The sequence below is a fragment of the Rattus norvegicus genome, chromosome 8, assembly GCF_021556685.1.
Source record: "Rattus norvegicus strain SHRSP/BbbUtx chromosome 8, alternate assembly SHRSP_T2T, whole genome shotgun sequence".
In the NCBI taxonomy this organism is placed as follows: domain Eukaryota; kingdom Metazoa; phylum Chordata; class Mammalia; order Rodentia; family Muridae; genus Rattus; species Rattus norvegicus.
In genome coordinates this window covers 75,238,893-75,258,882 of record NC_141541.1, presented here as the reverse complement: position 1 = coordinate 75,258,882, position 19,990 = coordinate 75,238,893, and the positions used below count along the sequence as shown (strand labels likewise).

The window sequence follows — 19,990 nt, the reverse complement described above, 5'->3', positions numbered from 1 at the left end:
ATCCTTCCACCCCACCACCCCACCTGATCGCTTTTGTTTCTTCCTGATCCCACCTTCTTCTATGCTCAGTTTTAAATTAGGGGATTTTTCTTATTTTGAACTGAACAAATAAGAACCCGAGAGGAATTGGCTTCTTTGAGAAAGTAGCTAATATACTTTTGATGCTTAGTTGCTTTAGGAAGCCGCATGAAATGTTAGACGTGTTTCCCAGCGGCTCTGCGTGCTGCTTTCTTTTGCTGCCTTACCTGCAGGGGCTAGCACAGCTAATTAGGCACTTTGGTATTTACCTGTTACTGAACCTTTGAGCATTTCCTAGGGAGCTTTTATCCCCCTCAGTCCAGAATTTTATTTCTTGGTTCCCAGAATAAAGGCTAAACTTCTGCCTGGCATCATGTTCATCCAGTTTAGGTGCACAGTTGCTGACAGACCACAGTGGTGTTTGGCAGCCTGTGGCAGCATGGCGTGACTGCAGAAGCAGAGCTAGATAAGGAATCCCACCTCATCGTGGTAAACCAACTACAGAGAGATTAGGCAATGTGTAGCGTTCCAAAGCTTTTGGCAGCTAGAGTTTGAACTGGCAGGGCTTCTCATATCATATTTAATTTTGTTGTTTTGTTGAAGAACTAGGCAGTAATTATTTTAATAAATCATAGATATTTTTCTGATGTATAAAGTAGAAGGACAATCTTAGAGATTGATCCAGTTCTGTTTTGAAATATAGTGTGAACTAATTCAAACCTAACTTATAAGTTTACTTTTTAAGACATGAAGCAATATTTATCTGGAATAGGTGTTATGAAATATTCATTATCTCCTTAAGCACATGCAGATTCTTGATGTTCACTAGAAAGGTGAAAAGCTTGTGTCGTGAGATACCAGTAACCAGCAGTACCCTGTTTGTTGTTTATAAATCTGGGTGGGGTGGGTCGCTGTGTATGGTTTTCAACAAGAAAGTCTTTGCCTTTTTCTCTTCTTAAAAACTCTGACAAAACCTTTTATACAGCTCAGAAAACAATTCTTTATTGCGAGTTCTGTGTTCCATTTTGAAATGCCTTAGCTCGCGTTCTCATTTCACTGACCACTGTTAGCACCTCACTCCTAGGGGCTTGGGGAGAAGGCTTGGTCTGGGGAGGGAAGACTAAGGACTGCACTGTCCCTTTCTGCTGCTTTCTTTGGCTCCTTCTTCAGTGCTGGCAGTTAAGCCACTGAGTGAGGTTAGGATCCCGCCCAGCAGTCTGAGAATGAACAGTGACTTTTGCTTGCTATTACTCTTTTGTATTGCTTAGAGATGGATGGTAAAAAATCCCTGTTTGTCATCTTAGTCCCAGCAGCAGTGAACAGGGACGCATGAATAAGACTGTTGCCCACAGAGGATCGGAATGAGCGCATTTCCTATTTTATTTACTTTCATTGCTTTAGAATTTTCTAGTCCCATGGTATAAACGTTATATAGAAAAATTAAATAGCTAATTTCCTGTGTATAAAATTCCACAGTAAGTTAAAATATAAAACTTGCATATATATTACCATCAAAGATGGTTTCATGTCTTGATCTCTCAGCCTTCAACCTTAATAAATACCATTGTTATAAATTTAGATTGTGCTCTCCTTTAATTTACCATGTTTTTTGTTTGAATGGTCTCCTAGTTACTGTAACTATAGCCTATGGTATTGTGCAAAAACAATGGCTTCTAGCTTCCTTCCGGTTAAAGGCATTTTCTTGAAGTGTAAAATGGGAGGGGTCAATCTCCCAAACGAATGATCTAATTTTACTATGAAATATAGGGTGGAGTTCTTAAAGATTGCTTTTGTTTGTTTATGTGTGTCTCTGAGTTTTATATGCACTGATGTGTACCAGTGCCTGAGGATGTCGGGCCCCTGGACTGGAATTGCAGGCAGTTGTGTGCGGCCTTACATGGGTGCTGGGAACTGAAACTAGGTCCTCTGCAAGAGCAGGACAGGCTCTTCACCACAGAGCCATCTCTTTAATCCCCCAACTGCTTAAAAATGGATGTGTTCGTTTAATTCTTATGTTTATACCACACAGTACTCATCTCCTTAAGCACACTCACGTAAGATCCATCAAGAAAGAGTGATGATGACTGGCTGTAGGGTTATTTGTTGATTGCTTATAAATGCAGTCCTCCATCCGTTATTGCACAAGCTCCTCTCAAGGACCTTATGCTGGTCGCTTCCTCAGCAGAAAAAAAAAAAGCTTCCTGTCTTCAAAGTCCCCCTGCAGCCCTGTTTTGTCAGCCTATTCAATCAGTGTCTGTAAAGAAAAATTGATTTTCCATATCATTCTCAGCTAATGATACGCCTTCTTCTCACCAGTGGGCAGTAGTGTTTGATTGACGTCAAGGCAGAATGAAGAGGCAGTAGCCTCAGGGAATTCAGGCAAGCCTGTTGCTTCTGTAGGCTGGCTAAGTGTTTGCACGGAAGAGATTGGTGCTTTTGAATCCTGGTTTGAGCATTGGCTCTGACTTTCATATCTCATTTGCTTTCAATGCTCTTGCTTCAAAAAGAAACTAATAGTTTAGCATACGGTCTGAATGTGGTTAACATTTATGGAAGGAGAGGAAGGGATTAAACTCAGAGATCTGGACTCCAAGGACATGTTGACTTTCTATTTACTTTTGGGTTTTAAGAAGCCGCAGCTGGAACTGGGTAAGAGTTGAGCTAGAACTTACTGCTTCTGAAGTTGCACAGGGAATCCAGTAGTTAGTCAACTACTCAGGGCAAGCATGGCATTATCCCCAAATTTGTTCTGTCAACCACATTTGTGTGGGTGCCTCTGTGTGTGTGTGTATGTGTGTGTATGCGTGTGTGTATGTGTATGTGTATATGTGTGTGTGTGCATGCTCGTGCACATGTTCTCATATTTAGAGGCCAGAGGTTAGTCTCAGTTCTTGTTCCTTAGTTGTTATTAATCTTGATTTTGAGACAGAGATCCTCCTGTCTCTGTCTTTGCCTGCCCAGTTCTGGGATCATAAGCACATGTCACCATGCCCAGGTTTTATGGAGGACTCTAGAGGCCAACTCAGGCACTTACATGGCAGATACTTTTCTTCCTGGAGGAACTCTGGCCCCTGTGCCAATGGTAGAGGATGTGACCCAAGGGAAAGTTGGAGGGGGTTAGAGGACAGATTGGGAGAAACTTTTTAGGCTTGTTAATCTGGGCCTGAGGGCAGTGGGGAGTCATAGATGGATGTAAGGGGGGGTCGGGGCTGGGGAGCTACTTATGGTTAGCAATTCCAGGTGCCTCTTCCTTCACCTGGATGTTTACTGTTGCCTAAGTGTCTCTACTTCCATCCCTGTGCATAAACCACATGTGCATGGCCACAGAAGACGTGAAGAGAGAGGGTTGCCATATCCTAGGTGAGGAGTGTAGCACACTTGGAGGAGAACGGACTCTGCCAATAGATAATGGAGCCTAAATCTGAGGCTCACACTTGAGTTCTTGGCTCTTCGTCCATAACAATTTGAATCTTTCAGAGTGACTGCCAGAATTTTGTATGGATTTTAGCATATTGGACATTTAGGCCTAGATACAGTCCTTTTTAGTAGTCTGGAATAAATGTGAAAATGAACCCACAAACCCTTAAGAAGTGTGCTGACTTGCACTGCATGGTATCTGCACTCAGCAGTTCTTTCCTGTTGGGTGTTCAAAAGACAGTGCGATAGAAATTCACTATCTGGCATCGTTGGTTTCTTGGCTTTGTGCATGTTAAACCTGGTATTTCTTTTCTTTTTTTTTTTTTTTTTTTGGTTCTTTTTTTCGGAGCTGGGGACCGAACCCAGGGCCTTGCGCTTCCTAGGTAAGCGCTCTACCACTGAGCTAAATCCCCAGCCCCAAACCTGGTATTTCTAATGATACAGTTAAAAAAAAAAAGAAAAAAAGAAGTGTGCTGACTGTTAACATCAATGAACTCCCTTTAACAGGCACTGCCAGCAGCTAATGTGGATGTGCATATGTTGCCTGTTGGCCTGGGAGGTCAGAGTGGGGTTTTGAATTGTTTCTTGGCCACCAACCTAGCCCCTAAGGAAGCAATTACCTATGTACATGGTGGGGGGCGGAGGGAGAGGACATCGTTTAATTCTGAACCCTGGTGCAAAGGGAACTAATTATATCAGAAACCTCTGCATTGCCTCTCCGCATGGTACCGTTGGTTTGCTTTATTTATGTGTACTTGTCCTTATATAGACTATAATTTGCTAGAACATCTACCTCAATTGTAAGCTTCCTTCCTTCCGCAGGTCAGGTTTAATCTTCCTGTTAGCCTGTCCTTTTTTAGGGAGTGAAATTCTACCTAACTCCGGCTTTGTTTAGAAAACCCTGTTTGGCAAAGTTTTCCTCAGTGGGTACTGTAGAGTAGACTTGATTTGTTCACTAAGTCTGAGTCTCTAGAATGCCACTGTGAGCTGGAACAAAGGGAAGTCTGAGCATCTGAACTTGATCTGAACTTGATGTCCACTTACTTTGTTGCATGAACCTGCACCTGGGCGCTCAGCCACTACAGGCTCAATTTATACAGTGCGTGTCTCTATATATCAGCTCCTGTGAGGCTAGAACAGAGCTGAAGGCCTCCTTCAGGCAGGCTACTATGTCCCAGAGAACACAGTGGCAGTATGGTCCTGTGGGAGAGATGCTCATCACATAGCTTCAGGCAAGTCAGTTGCGAACCTTCTGGTGCAGAACAGGATCTTGCTCTAGAAAAGTCTAAGGTCTCCTTCAGAGCTCTGGTCCAACTTATAATCATTGGACAAAGTGGGAGAGTAGACAGAAAAACCCAAACAGTTTATGTAAAAGAACTAGGGCTTTTGACCTGGAAACCCCGAAGTTCAGCTCCTGATTTTAACACTTCCTGTTTGAGATCCTATGGCAAATTATTTTAACATTTTCTTAATTGATAAAAGAAACAACTCCTTATTAGGACTTTTGTTTTGAGAAAAAGTTGCAGTCGTGTGTAGCATAGCTTTGAAACTACACACACACACACACACACACACACACACACACACACACACACACAGAGTTGTATGTAAGAACTGTATAAATCAAGTCGGTTTAAGTTCACCACAGATAAGCCTAGACAACTAAATGAACCCTGGAACTCTTTGGGGACTTAATTGACTAGCATTTGCTTTTTTATAAGAGCTAACATTTACAGAGTGCTTACTTTATATCAAGTGCTATTTTAGACATTAACATTTTTCATGGATTGATGTATTGAATCATTACAGTATCTTCTTTATGTTCTGTTATCCTCCCCACTTTCTAAATGAGATAATTGAGGCACATTAGTTGAGGCACAGTTGAGTTTTTATTTTTGACATGTCTTTTCTGCTGAGTAGATTTTTTTTTTAATTGGCTCTCTTTAAAGGAGACAGCATGGTATAAGATAAGCTGGATGAGGGGTTGGGGATTTAGCTCAGTGGTAGAGCGCTTGCCTAGCAAGCACAAGGCCCTGGGTTCGGTCCCCAGCTCCGAAAAAAAGAAAAAAAAAAAAAAAAGATAAGCTGGATGACTGCTTTTTTTTCTCCTGTGTGTCCTCCCCAAGTTCTTCAACCTGCTTTGTCTCTGTTCCCTCTTCCCAGCAGAGGCCCCATCATGATATAATCCAGTAAAGCATTTAACATGGCTAGACATGCAGTAGGTCAGTAAATGCTGAGGTCTTTTTGGTTTACCAAGTAACTTAAGAGGCTCTCATTAGGATAGATTCTATAAAATATGGGCAGGAGTTGTATGGGGGTTATTTAATTAGGTGTGTGTCAGTGATCTAGAAAATTAGTGTAGAAACTTTAGAACTGTGCATACTTTTTACAAAGCTGTTATTAGAAATATAGTCTAGATGCATCTCTAGAATGAAGGTGAGGTCCCAACCTCACCTGGCATAAGGAGGCACCCAAGAGCAGCCCTTGACCTCTGTATATGACAGTATAAGCAGCAATTTCTCGGTCTTCTAGCTACTCTTAGGTGAGTGTGAATTTGACTGAAAACACAAACAAAAATTCATATTGACTGGTTTGTCTAGAAGGGACAAATATTTCAGTTTAAATACCTTCTGTTAAGGCTCTGGATTTTAAGCGCAGTGAGTTTTGGATTGAAGTCTACTGAATTTTAATGAATTTGTTTGCATACATGAATTTGAACAATACATTAAATCTTGAAATAGTGTAGCTGATTTTAATGGAGTAAAATTACTCAACTTGAAAGCTAGTTAATAGGCTTTTCTTTAATAATCAAGGTGATGATACTTGAATCTTAGAAAAGTTGCTAATTATGCTTTTATAGCACCAATACATGCTATTAATTTCTTTGGAATCATTAAGCTGTCTTATTAGGAGAATTAAGGTAGTAGATGTGTCAGTGTAAGCATAAAGCATGGTTCCCTCTGAATGTTCCCCTCTCAGGGTATCCAGTAGACCATGTTATGTACGTAGGGCATTTAGCATCATGGCTATATTCATAGGGCAGGCCGAAAGCCCTAACTGCACTCATTCACATATAAACTTGTTTTGACCAGGAGGCTGATGTGAGAACTTAAAAGAGTTTTTAAACATTAAAGATAGCCAGCTGGGAGGGGAGGATCTGGGAGGAGTTGGGATATGTTAAAGGTACATTATAAGACTTAATAATGATATTGTTTGTTTGTTTGTTTGTTTGTTTGTTTTAAAGATAGATAGCTTGGAATGGTCCATCAACCTTTAATCCCAGTGGCCTATAGTCCTAGTACTCGGGAGACTGAGGCAAGAGGATCTTACGTTGGAGGCCAGCTTGAATTATATAGTGAGTTGCAGGCCAGCATGGGCTAGATGATGATGAGAGGATGGATGGATGGATGGATGGATGGATGGATGGATGGATGGATGGATGATTGCAGTGGGTTGCAGGGATGGATCATCTGGGGTTTAAGGGGAGTATAAGATGATAGGTTTTATTCTGACTGTAGTGGAAAGGGTTATGTTCATATTTGACTTATAATTTTAAAGACTGTATTGATTTTAAGAGTTCATTTTTGGGGTTCAAAAGCACTAAACAAGACAAAAAAAACCATGCCATGGATTGCTTTGGTCTATTTCCCCAAATTGTGATTTATCTAGAAAAGTGTTTTGTTAAAAATTTTAAGGCATTTGGCCTGGAGAGATGGCTCACTGCTTGCTGTGGAGCCAGATTTCAGATTCCAGCACCCACATAAAAGCTGAAGGGTGTGAGGACTTCCTGTAACCCCTGTGCTCTGGAGGCAGGGGCAGGGATCTTTAGGACAAGCTGGTTAGGCTGTGTTCAGTGAGAGACTCTGCCTCTTTAAGGAAAGTGGAGAGCAATTGAGAAGACAACAGATGTCTACCTCTGGCCTCACACATGCACACACCTTCCAGATTCATGTGCAAAAGCAATGTTCGGATGGTCAGAGGTTTGCTTTTGAACCAACTGTGAAGGTTTGTGATGATGGTTCAGTTATGCTCAGTACTGAACAATTAAATGTGCCTTAAACAGTGAGAACAGCAGCACCTGGGAGAAGGGCAGGAATCATGACCTGCATCTTCAGAACCTTTTGTCCGATGCTCATGCACACAGGTCTCTTCGAGGACCAAATGCACCAGCACTGTATATAAGTTCCTCAACCTGGTTTTGTTTTTCTACTCACAGTGTTGATTTAGCCAATGTTTGCTGACTGCAGCAATACCCCTGCAGACATGCACCGTTCTTAGTGTATAGAAAGCCTGCAGTAAATGTTGAGTGACTGGCCAGTTGGCACCAAGCGCATCTTTATCATCCTTACCACTGTGGCCCCTCTCTGTCTCCTTCACCTTTTGCTCTCAGGAGCCATTGTTATCTTAGTTGATTTTCCTGGTACACTCCCCACCTCCCCACCTCCCCACTCTCCTTTCTTCCTCTGTCTTAGCTGGTTCTTTTTGCTCTGATTTCAACTACATCGCAATCCTCACCATTCTTTACCTGGTTATCTTCTTGAAAGATTTCCTGTCACTTCACTCCATTTACTAAGCCTCACAGTCCTGTTCTGTTTTCTTCAGAACTCAGGTCACTATGGCCTGTCATAGCCAGTGGCTTGCTCAGTATCTGTGCCCTGAGGCCACTCATCAGTGGTTGGCACCCTTTATCACCCACCCATCAGCTCTAGAATTGTCTGTTCTCCAGACTTCCCCCACCTAACTGCGCCTTCTGTTGCTATTGGTAGTTTCATTTTGCCTTGTAATTAATGCTGTTTTCCAAGTGATTTTTCTCTTTTGGAAATTAGACACACTTTAATACAGTTTGTAATCATGCTCATGTGTATGATTCTTGCATTAATGCTGTCTCTCCTGCCAGCTTGCCAGCCCCATGAGTGCAGGAAGCAGATGTACTGCTTTCCTTTGTTGGATCTCGCAGTCAGTTCAGTGCTTGTCATGGGTAAATGTTCAGAAATCTCTTTTAGGGGGTGGCAAGACAGTTGGCAGGTAAAGGCACTTATTGCCAAGCCTCCCAATCTGAGTTTGATCTCTAGATCTAGTCTTTCCCTGTGGTGGAAGGAAACAATCAGTTTCCATGTGCCATGGCCTCTGTGTGTGTGTATGGAATACATGTCGCAAATTAATAAATTAATAAAATGTAACAAATTGAAAAAGCCCTTGTGATTGAGGCAACTTTGCCTCATTACATGTGACTCCCCAACTTTCAATCTTATATTCCTGTCCACTCCCAAGTTCTTTTTTGTTTATCTTTTGATCTAAAGAATTCTTTATCCTCTCATAAACTGTCACCTATTTATTAACACTGCCATTTATTTTTTCATGTTATACTCAAAAACCAGACTCAAAACCTGGACGTCATCTTTGTCTCTTTCCCATCTTCTACCTGCTCTGGTTTAGGCCTTCAACAGTGCTCACTTAGACACTATAGTCCTCTTAAGTGGCCTGAGCACTTTCAGTCTCACTTGGGCAGTATCTGCATGTCCCTAGTTCTGTCCAACACCAAACTAGTTAACTTTAGACCATAGTTCTCACTGGCCTTTAAGTCCTTATTCTCCCTAAAAATCACATTTTCTACATCATCCTTGGTCTGTCATTGTGAACTCCCCACAGTGTGTTGTTAGCTGTACCTCCTGTTCTTAATAGAAGGTCCCAGTGTCCTGAAGCTTGCTGGGTGGGATCTAGCCCCATTTCACCTAGCAAGTGTAATATTATTAATAGCCCTGTTGTAGTTTATATGAGAATGACCTCCATAAGCTCATATATCTGAATGCTTGGTCTTGGAAACTGTTTGGGAAGGTTTAGGAGGTGTGGTCTTGTTAGAGGAGGTGTATCATAGGCCTGACTTTGAGGTTTTAATAGACCACACCATTCCTAGTTAGCTCTCTTACTTTCTATTTGCTGATTAAGATGTGAGCTGTCAACTGTTTCTGTCAACCATGCCTTTGCCCTTCCATCATGAACCCTCTGAAACCATAAGCCCAATTAAATGATTTCTTTTGTAAGTTGCCTTGGTAATGGTATTTTGTCACAGCAATAGAAAATGATCTAGGACAGTCTCTTAAATGAGAAGGAAAGCCAGTTTTAAGTTTTTAGAATTAAAAATGTTTCTTTACTTATAAAATGATGATGATAATACATGGTCATTATTTGTCTGCCTGTCGTCTGAAAACTAAACAAGCAAGCAAAAATAGTACAATGGAATTCTTGCTATTTTACTTCTTTGAGAGAAAGGAGACCAGTTCTACTTATTTTTCTCCAGGAAAATTTTATGGAGCAGAGAGATGCTAGCTTTCAATGTTTCTCTTTTTCCCCTTCATTTCTTCCTTTTTTTTTTTTTTTTTTTTTTTTTTTGAAGCAGAGTCTCTGTACCTAGCCTCATGGAACTCATGAGGTAGACCAGGCTGGCTGGCTTTCTGTTTTTTTTTTTTTTTTTTTTTTTTTTTTTTTTTTGGTTCTTTTTTTCGGAGCTGGGGACCGAACCCAGGGCCTTGCGCTTCCTAGGTAAGCGCTCTACCACTGAGCTAAATCCCCAGCCCCTCTTTCTTTCTTTCTTTCTTTCTTTCTTTCTTTCTTTCTTTCTTTCTTTCTTTCTTTCTTTCTTTCCATAATCACTTTTCTTGAGGGGAGGGGGGCTTGTTAATTAAATAATTTAAAAGTCTGGAGACCACTGTTACACTAAAAAATGGTAGTTCCATGAAAAATTTCTGTTTTATTTTTTTAACTGGTACAATGAGTGATAGAAAAGGATTTATTTACCATGTATAACATGCTATTTTAAAGCATATAAATTGTGAAACAACTGAATCCAGCTAATTCATAGGACGTTCCCTCACAAGTTATAGCTTTTGTGATAAGGGTACTTTGTATCTCTATCTCTTAGAAAAATTTTCAGACTATAATGTATTTTTAACTCTAGTTGCCATGCTGCAACTATGTACCTTGGACTTAACACCTGCCATCTAACTGAAATTTTGTATCTTCTTGTCAGTATCTCTCTGGCCTTTAGTTCTCACTCCTACCCCTCCAACTCTCCAGTTCCATAAACTCAAGCCTTATTTCTTTAGCTTCCAGGGATGAGTGAGAGTATGTAGCATTTGTCCTTTCTGGGCTTTCCTTATTATGTGACTTAATGCCTTCCCTGTTCTGCTAAAGATAGAATTCATTCTCTCTCTCTCTCTCTCTCTCTCTCTCTCTCTCTCTCTCTCTCTCTGCCTCTCCTTTCTCCCCCTCCCCCTCCCCTCCCCTTCCCCTTCTCCCTCTCCTTTCTCCCCCTCCCCTCCTCTTCCCCTCCCCCTCTCCCTCTTCTTTCTCCCCCTCCCTCCCTCCCTCCCTCCCTCCCTCCCTCCCTCCCTCCCTCTCTCCCTCCCTCCCTTACACACATATATATGTATGTGTGGATGTATATATGTATGAAATTTCTCTTATCCATTTGTTCTTCCATGGGCATTTAGGTTCAATTCATATCTTACCACAAAAATGACAACTACACAAGGCAACATATGTGTTACTTAGCTAGCTTTAGTCATTGTATACAGTGTATATACTTCAAAATATATTGTGCAAGGTAAATAAGTAAATGTAATTTTATATCATTTTTAAAAATACTGCAGCAATATGGCAATGCTGACATATTGAAACTGATGAATCATATGACATTTATATATTTATTGATTTTTGTGGTGTTAGGTATTGAGTCCAGGACCAAACATGCTAGTCCAGGACTCCCTATTTTTAATGTTTGCATTTTCTCATCAGTTTTTCATGCTGGCCATACTGACTACACTTCATTTCTGCTCATTAAGATCTGATCTTTCTTGATTTTCCTTGTCATGTCCATTGTGACAGTTTCAGAGTCTTTTTTTACCCTCTCTGCTCTTCCCCATCAACCTAAGGATGCTTTCTCCTTCCTTACTGGTACTTTGCTCCCTGTATAGCACTTTGGGCTTTTGCCTGGCACTTAACCATTTTCTTTCTGTGTTATAGGGAGACTTGCCTTCCTCTCTAGTCTCCCCATTTTCATAGAAACTGTCTTTGGGACATAAATTTTTTTTGGGGGGGGTCTTTTTTTCGGAGCTGGGGACGGAACCCAGGGCCTTGCGCTTCCTAGGCAAGCGCTCTACCACTGAGCTAAATCCCCAACCCCTCATAAATTTGTTTTATCTTTGGGTTCTTTGCATTGCCTGTACAATACTTGATTATGTCTTTGGTGCTTGAAAATGATACTCAACTGAAATTTCAGAGTGAGTCTGATGAAATAATTTGACGAAGTGAAATTCTTATCTTTGTGGGTAGGGGGAAGTTTGTAGTGTTGGGAACCGAACCCAGGGTTTCGTGTATGCTCGGTGAGCACTCTACCACCAAACCACATCCCTGGCTACCTTAGAACGTTTTCCTAATGATCATTAGTTAGTTGCTCATTGAAACATGTTAGAAATGAGTCTCCATTTTTGAGGATGAATAGTCCTAGATTCAGGCCTGCTGTGGCTTGGGTGGTTTAATTGAGAAATTACTTATTTCATCTGACAGCCTTTGTGAAACCTTTGCTGAAGGTGATTTTTACTTTTATTTACAGGAGAGGTCCTGAAAAATCTTTCTTCAGTGATAGGCTACAATTTCTTTGCCTTCTCTAGAGCTGTCATTGTCTTAACTTTGGTTTGGCCTGGTCTGGATGGGGCTTTTCCTCTGCTTTTAGGACTGTGTATGTGCTGGTCACAGGCCTGTTGCTTGCTTTATCGAGTTCACTTTTTCTCCCTCCTTTATCCTCTCTCCTCAAGATATTTGTTTGTTAATATTTCTGGGGGTTGGGAATTTAGCTCAGTGGGGTTTGGGGATTTAGCTCAGTGGTATAGCGCTTGCTAGGCCCTGGGTTTGGTTCCCAGCTCCGAAAAAAAGAAAAAAGAAAAAAAAATATTTCTGGGGAACCCTAGGTCTTGTACATGCTAGGCAAACATTCTGCCATTGAGCTCCATCCCTGGACATTTACATATATTTTAGAGCATGGTCTGCTAAGTTTTGTAGGCTAACCTGGAACTTTTGGCTCTCCTGCCTCAGCTTCCAGTGCTGGAGTGGTATGTGTGCACCAACATGCTTGGCTTGCTGCAATCCTTTGTTACTGATTTGATTTGTGTGAAAACAACCCTGGGTATGAGGTGGGTAGTGACGCAGGAGGCCTACTGTCAAGGCCACATTCGATGTCCAAGTGCCTTCTGCAGAGACGTTTTCGAGCTTTTTCTTTTCTGCTGAGGCAGAGATTTGTTTTCCTAGTGCTGGGGTCAAACCCAGAGTCTCATACCTGATAGGCAAGTGCTCTGTTCTCAGCCACATCCCAGCCCTTGTTCTGTGAGACACCATCTCATGTGGCCCAGGCCGTTCTAGAACTTCTGATTCTTCTTTCTCTACGGCAGATGCCGAGGTTGTAGGTCTGTGGGTCTGGGGTGTGCGCATGTATATGCTAAACAGCAGTGAGCTGGGACTTCAGCCCCGAGAGATCATCTTAGATGTGGGAGAAAATGACAGGATTTCTGTCACGGAAGACACTGAAAAGAGTAGGGAGATCATGGGTGACTGCCTCCTCTTTCTAGTCTTTTCTTCTGAAAGGGTGTGGGGTGTGGGCAGTGATGGCTCAGCTGGCAGCTGTGCCTGTGGCCGGTGGGCCTGTTGTCAGCCTCTTTTACTAAGCTGTGGGTTGGCTTTGTGTTGAGTGACAGGTAGGCAAATAAAAGAAGAGAGACTGAAGAGAATGAAGGCTTAGCCGCACATCTCCAGTGTTTTCAGGTAGCACACTTGCCCTCATGTGTGGGAGGTTCTAATAGCTTTGAAGAGCCAGTGCTCAGCTCCATTTGAGGTGACCTCTTCTGCCATCAGGCACCACCTACATAAGAGCCCTTTTGATATCAAAAGAGAAGAGCAGAGAAAGAGGCGAGAAGACGGTTCCATGTTTAGTTTGAGATATGTGTCTTTACTGCAAAAGCCCAAATCAAACAGCTCAGCCCTGCTTTCTTTTAGCTTAAGTGGGTGTTTTATGTTAAGGTCTCCTTTTGGCTTCTCTGGCCTACCTAAATTCTTACGACAGGGGAACAAATAATACACTATCCTCTGTAGATCCGAAGTATAGAAATGACCGAGATATGGGGTATCTCTTCAGATGCCCCTGAGGCCACAGGCAGATTGAGTGCATTCTTTTCTTGCCGTCCCAGAATCCACACTCACCAGAACTCTGAACGAAATGCTTATTTAACCCCACTGTGTAGGAAAGAATCCTTAGGCAAGACTTTAGTGAGAACCTGAGTTTGAAACTTCCCTCACAAAGCCTTTTGGTACTGTATTAACAAATACTTCCTTTTAAATGTAAAAAATTGCTCAAAGTATGAGTATGTGTCTGCAGTTCAAAGTGAACCATAGTTTTGGTGAATCTTTCCTTGGTATTGCCATACTGACTGACCATCTAAAAGCTCCTGGTTGGTCAGTCTCTCTCCTTCAGAAGTGACCTTCCTGCCCAGTGTGTTGACACTCACCTCAGTGGGTTAGTGTAGCAGTGTCCTTGGTGTGTAGCTCACATTGTAGCTAGACACCCACAATAGGCAAATGGCTCAGGGATAACCGTGGGCTCCCAGTCTGCCCTGACTGGGGGCAACAGTGGGCTCTCAGGCTGTCCCTGTCCCTGTTATGTGTTTAAGCTTTGAAATTGGTCTGTGAGACAGTTGTCAAGGGAAGGCTTTTACCGGTACATTTTCTGTTCTGGTTCTCGTTCAGCTGTGACTCATTTTTTCTAGTTCAATCCAATTTTGGGTAGATTTAAAATAAATTATTTTTGTATTACAAAAATGTCACTTTCATCTAGTGTAGGAGAAATTCTGATTGAGAATCAGAAAAGATAGTAGTGATGATCTGATACTACTTTTGAGTCAAGAAAAAAAATAACAGAATTCTTATAGAGTGTTGTAGGATTCAAGGTATCTTTTCTAAGTAGACAGGAAAGTAAACTCCACCTCTGAGACTTACTGTAGTAGGAAACCATAAAGGGCAGGAAGAGAATCTCTATAAGAATTTCCATACATGGAGCGCAAGGCCCTGGGTTCAATCCCCAGCTCCGAAAAAAAGAACCAAAAAAAAAAAAAAAAAAAAAAGAATTTCCATACATGGTTGCGGGAGGGTAGCAGGTAGCTTCTGGACTTCCCCAAATATTTCCCTTTTCACTGAAACAACCCCAGAGAACTGGCTCATGATTGATGTTGTCTGGGTAGAAAGACACTGGAACATCTAATGCTGACTGTGAGTGGCCATCTTCACATGTAATCACCCACAGACGCCTATGCCTATACATTCTCTGGTGAGGGGGTGATACCGTGAAAGAGAGCCATGAGGGGATTTTTGCCTGGCTTGCTCGCAGAGTTCCAGGATATAATTAAAAGCACATGCAATTATCAGTAACACTGAGGTTCGTTATGGGTTTGTACAAGACTTTGGCAGAAACCAAAAGCACATTCTAGTGTCTTAGATCCTCCCCCCACCCTCCTTTTCTCTCTCCCTCCTTCTTTTGCCTTTTCCTTCACTCCCTTTTTCTTTCCTCTTTGGAATGAAAAGGAAACTCTAGGTCCTGACAGTTTTCTTTTTCTTTTTTTTTAGTGTATATATGTGATGTGTATGTGTGTATATTTATGTGCACATGAATGTTTGTGTATGTGAACATAGGCACATGCATGGGGGTCCTTCTCTCCCACTTTATTGAAGCAGGGTCTCCTGTTCAGACTGTGTGCTAGGTTAGCTGGCCCTCAGACTTCTGGGGACTCTCTTGGGTTCCCTTCCATCTTGTGGAGGTGCACTAGGGTGCAAACTAAGTACACCTGACTTCTCTGTGAGTTCTGGGGCCCAAACTCCAGTCCTCACACTCACATACCGTGTCTACCTCCCAACCCTATTCTGTTTTTAAACTTGGTATTTCTAGCCTGTTCATAGATTCATTTTCATTTATACACTTCTTAGGTAGTACTTGAAATTGTACTACATAATTCTCTTTTTATTTCATCCTTCAAATAAATTCTTGTAAGTGAAAATGTCTTCTGTCAGCTTTTCATTACCACAGATAGGGGCTGTGTGGATGGTAACTCTGGGAAGGCACCTTCAGCAATGAGCTTTAGGTCAGTGACTGCTGCTTAGTAAATCATGGTCCTCTGCACAGGGCCAAATGCTCAGATAATCCACTGTGCTGCGTAAAGAATTTTTTGTTTAAATCGAGTCCATGTCTCTAAATTAGAATGTGTACCTCCTTTAAATTCAGTAGACTGGTTTGGGGCTATAGATGAGATAGCTTTTGTTTGCAAAATTAGTAATAAAAGGTAGGTTGTAAATTTAACTTGTGGTATGGGAACACACACAGACTCACAGATTCACAAACATACCTACCACACGTGCACACACACTCTCTCTCTCTCACACAGACAGACAGACAGACAGATAGACAGATAGACAGACAGACAGACAGAGGCAGAGAGTGCTATAGTCTTTATTCTGGCAATGGAGACTTCTTACATACTACCTAAGAAGTGTATAAGTGAAAATGAATCTATGAACAGGCTAAAAATACCCAGCTATTTACTCTTATTGTGTTAGAACTTAAAGTGAGTAAATTCTGTCTCAAGTAATTTTCTATATTTTTCATTTATTCCCATTACTCATGTCTGTTCTCAAGAACAAAACATAAATGGCCTTGTTCTTGAGCCAACTTGTAAACTGTAGAGGTTCCCACCATTAAACTTGAGCCTGGTCATTCCTTCCTAGATACGGCGGTGTGGGCAGTAGAGTCTCATGCTGTCGTCTGAGAGCCTGATTTCAATTGTGAAAAGAATCTAGCAGTGCACTGGGAGCTTCCCTGAAGATGGTTGTGCTCAGTGTCTGGCTTGCAAAGGCTCTGCTTCTGGTGATGGGTGTGGCCAGGGCAGGTCTCCTGCCTCCAATTTCAAAAGTGTTCTCTTTTCTTACGTCACCCTGAGATGTGAGTTTCTGCTTTTGAGAGTTCGTGTTTCTTACGTTTTCCTTCTAACTTACAAACTGCAAGTCATCCTCCTCTGTCCTCAGAGAAACAAGGAGAGGTATTTTCTATGGATTGTGCATTTGGGATTTCATTTTATTTTTCTTGTTTATTAATTAAACAACATTGAACAGGGTACATAGAGCATTATCAATAGGCCTAGAAGTCCCCAATGACTCTTCCTTATTCCAGACAAAGAGATCCCTGCTGTTGCTGTGAGACCAGTTATTGCCAACTCACCAACTGTGACCCTGGGGAAGTAGATGTTGAAGGCATGACTTCTGGGGACTTCTAGGGTACTGCTGTGCTGGTGCCCACCCTCTTCCACTCTCAGATTTAAGCTACTGCCTTCTGGTTCTGACTGTGGGCCATTGTGAGATGTGCTCTATGGGAATTCTAATACACTAATGCATAGATTTTATTTTAAAATACATTTTTGGATTTTCATTTCTGTTGATGAAGGTGTTCTAGAACTTGTCTTGGAGTTCCTCACCAAACTGCTTGAGTTTCAGAGATATTAAAAACTGCCTCTGGCTAACAATGGTTTTGTTTTCACAACCCTGCATTTTTACTGAAAACTGAAGTGAGAATTGGCAGAGGAAGCAGAGGAACTATATAATACTTACTCTCACAGATTGTATTACCCAAGAGTCCGTACAGAAGGCAGCACCATGACATGGGTTTCCTTCTCTGTGATTTCTAGTATGTGTTAGCTGCCTGTCTTCTCCCTTCTTGAGTGACCATATAAATGTTTCAATGCGGGTTTTAAGTATTGAGTCCTGCCTGAAAGTTTCGATTTCTCAAACATGTGTCCTTCTTTAGCCAAAAGATGTCGTCAGAGCAGTTGGCCTGGCTGCTGCCTCAGTGGAGCATCCCGCCCCCCTCCCAGGAAGAGGCGGGGTTCTCTCCGGTTACAGAGGTGTTGATTACACCTGTGCTTCTCTTGGTGTTTTGGAGTTGGATTCTCTCTCACTTCATTTTGTTGTTTGTGGTAGCTCCTTTCATGTAAAGAAGGAGTAATCACACAGCTTATCAGAGAGGGTACATATAATTATTCGGGTGAAAGGAACACCAATGTACTGCCAAGAGACTGGCAGAGAGAGGGTAGGACTGGGGCCACTGGTCGAAGGTCTTAGCATAATGAGATAGAGGTAGTTTCTGTGTGATTATTTTCCTGTTATGCAAAAGGTGACAATATAGGTTCTTTATATCTAAAAAAAAAATTGAATATAGAGGTTTTCCAGCAGAAATTTCTTTTGTTTCTTTTCCCCTCCTCTCTTCTCCTCTCCCTCTCTTTCCACAGAGTCTTGGTAGGTAGCCCAGGCTAGCCCCAATCTCTCATTCCTCCTGTGATTAGGTAGTGCTGGGATTATGGGTGCTTACCACTTATCAGCTTCTGGGACTTTCTAATCTTTCCTGATGTTTATTCTAATAGTGATTGGGTGTTTAAGGTAACTTTTAGTTTCCTGTGTATTGCACTGAGCTTTTAGATTTCCGTAGAGCTCATTTGAGTACATTGTATGTGTGGCACTGGGCATAACGATTCCAGATCCTTAGCAAGCTTGGAGAGTCATGTGTGGCTGTTCAAAACCAAGGGTGAGAAGAAAGTGCTTGTAATTTTGGCTACTTCTGAGTGATCCACACAAGCCAGAGAAGGCTTTCATCATGAAGGTGTTTGGTGTGTGAGTGCCGTTCTCTCCAGTGGATAATTAAGTCACTGATTACGCTAATGTGCTTTCCCTTCCTTTTTTTTTTAATTGAAAAATAAGTAAAGTAAAATCTGACATAGACAGGCTTTTCAGAAGAGGGATGGTTATATTACATTTGTTCAACTTTGTATCCATAGCCAATGTTCATGTCAAAAGCAAACTCTCATTTTGAAATTCATCGTAATTACAACATTCTTTTCTCTAGACAGTTCAGAGCTCACACAGTGATGGCTGCTTCTAAAACAGACGTGTAATTCAAATAGTTGAGCTCATTATGCCAGCCCTCTCACTTTAGTGCATGATTTTACGCAAGGTACTTATCTGAGTCCTCCTTTCCTCTTGTCTTAAATGGAGACAATACTCCTGGTGCATGTTCCTTAGTTGGCTGGTTTTGAGAAATGGTAAGGTGTATTAAGTACTTGTTATGCTGCCTGGCACTAAGAGCTATTGGGACGTACTAGTGTTTTTTGTGTTTTCAATTTTTTTTTTTTTTTGGTTCTTTTTTTCGGAGCTGGGGACGGAACCCAGGGCCTTGCGCTTCCTAGGCAAGCGCTCTACCACTGAGCTAAATCCCCAACCCGGTACTAGTGTTTTTTAAAAGTATATTAAAACCTATTCTTTGAGAATAGGTTTTTTTAAAAAATAAAACATTTTTAATATATTCTTTGAGAATTTTATTTACAAATACAGTATATTTTGATTGTATCTGTGCCCCCCCTTCCACCTCATCCTTTCTGTTCTTCTCCTAACTTTATGACCCCTTATTTAAAGTTTTTTTCTTTTTTATAACCACACAGTCAAATTAGTACTGCTCATTTGCATGTGGGTTTGTTAGAGCATGAGCAACCTACCAGGGGATATAGCCCTGAAGAAAACGGATTCCCTCTCCCCAGCAGCCAGCAACTGCTGATAGCTCTCAGCTAGGGGTGGGCCTCATGAGCACCAATCCCATCCAAGCTGGCTTCTTGAGCAGCTTGGTCTTTGCAGGCAGCCACACTGCGATGAGTTGAGTGCAATGGCCCTGTTACATCAGAGAACACTTCTCAGCAATCATTCCCAACCGCTGACTCCAAGTCTTTATGCTTAGCCTTCGGGAAGGACGGTGTGATACAGATGTTGGTAGGGCTGAGCACTCCACAGTCACTGTTGTCTCTGTATTAACCACTGTCCACGGGGAGCGTGTGTGTGTGTGTGTGTGTGTGTGTGTGTGTGTGTGTGTGTGTGTGTGTCTGTGTGTGTGTGTGTGTGTGTGTGTGTGTGTGTGTATGTCTGTGTGTGTGTGTGTGTGTGTGTGTGTTGCTTCTCTGATTAGGGCTGAGAGTTGCACTAATACGGTATAGTTTTGTGTCAGCCTGACACAAGCTATAGTCACTGGAGAAGAGAAAACCTCTATTGACAATTTGTCTCATAAGATCCTGCTGTAGGGCATTTTCTGTAGTAACAACCTTGGTCTGGTGGTCCTGAGTTTTATAAGAAAGCAGTCTGGCTGGGGGTGCATGCCATTAGTTCCAGCCTGGGCTACAGAGTTCCAGGACAGCCAAGGCTATACAGAGAACCCTGTCACAAAAGCCAAAAACAAAGACAAAAGGAAAAAAAAAACAAATTAGTTAGCAGCACCCCTCCATAGCCTCTGCATCAGGACGTTCTTCCCTTGTTTGAGTTCCTGTCCTGGCTTTTTTGAGCGATGACTACAATGTAGGAGTATAAGCCAAATAAACTCTTTCCCTACTTGTTTTTTGGTCATGGTGTTTCATCACAATAGAAAATCTTAACTAATACA

At 41.8% G+C, this 19,990-nt stretch overlaps 1 protein-coding gene and 1 non-coding gene across 4 annotated transcripts in view; both read left to right on the top strand.

Moving 5' to 3' along the window:
• Positions 1-19,990, top strand: part of Rab8b (RAB8B, member RAS oncogene family) — a 74,907-nt gene that overhangs the window by 9,115 nt on the left and 45,802 nt on the right.
• LOC120094455 (small nucleolar RNA SNORA8) lies at positions 3,620-3,756 on the top strand. The gene has a single exon (XR_015628311.1). It is a non-coding gene; the product is annotated as a small nucleolar RNA SNORA8 (small nucleolar RNA).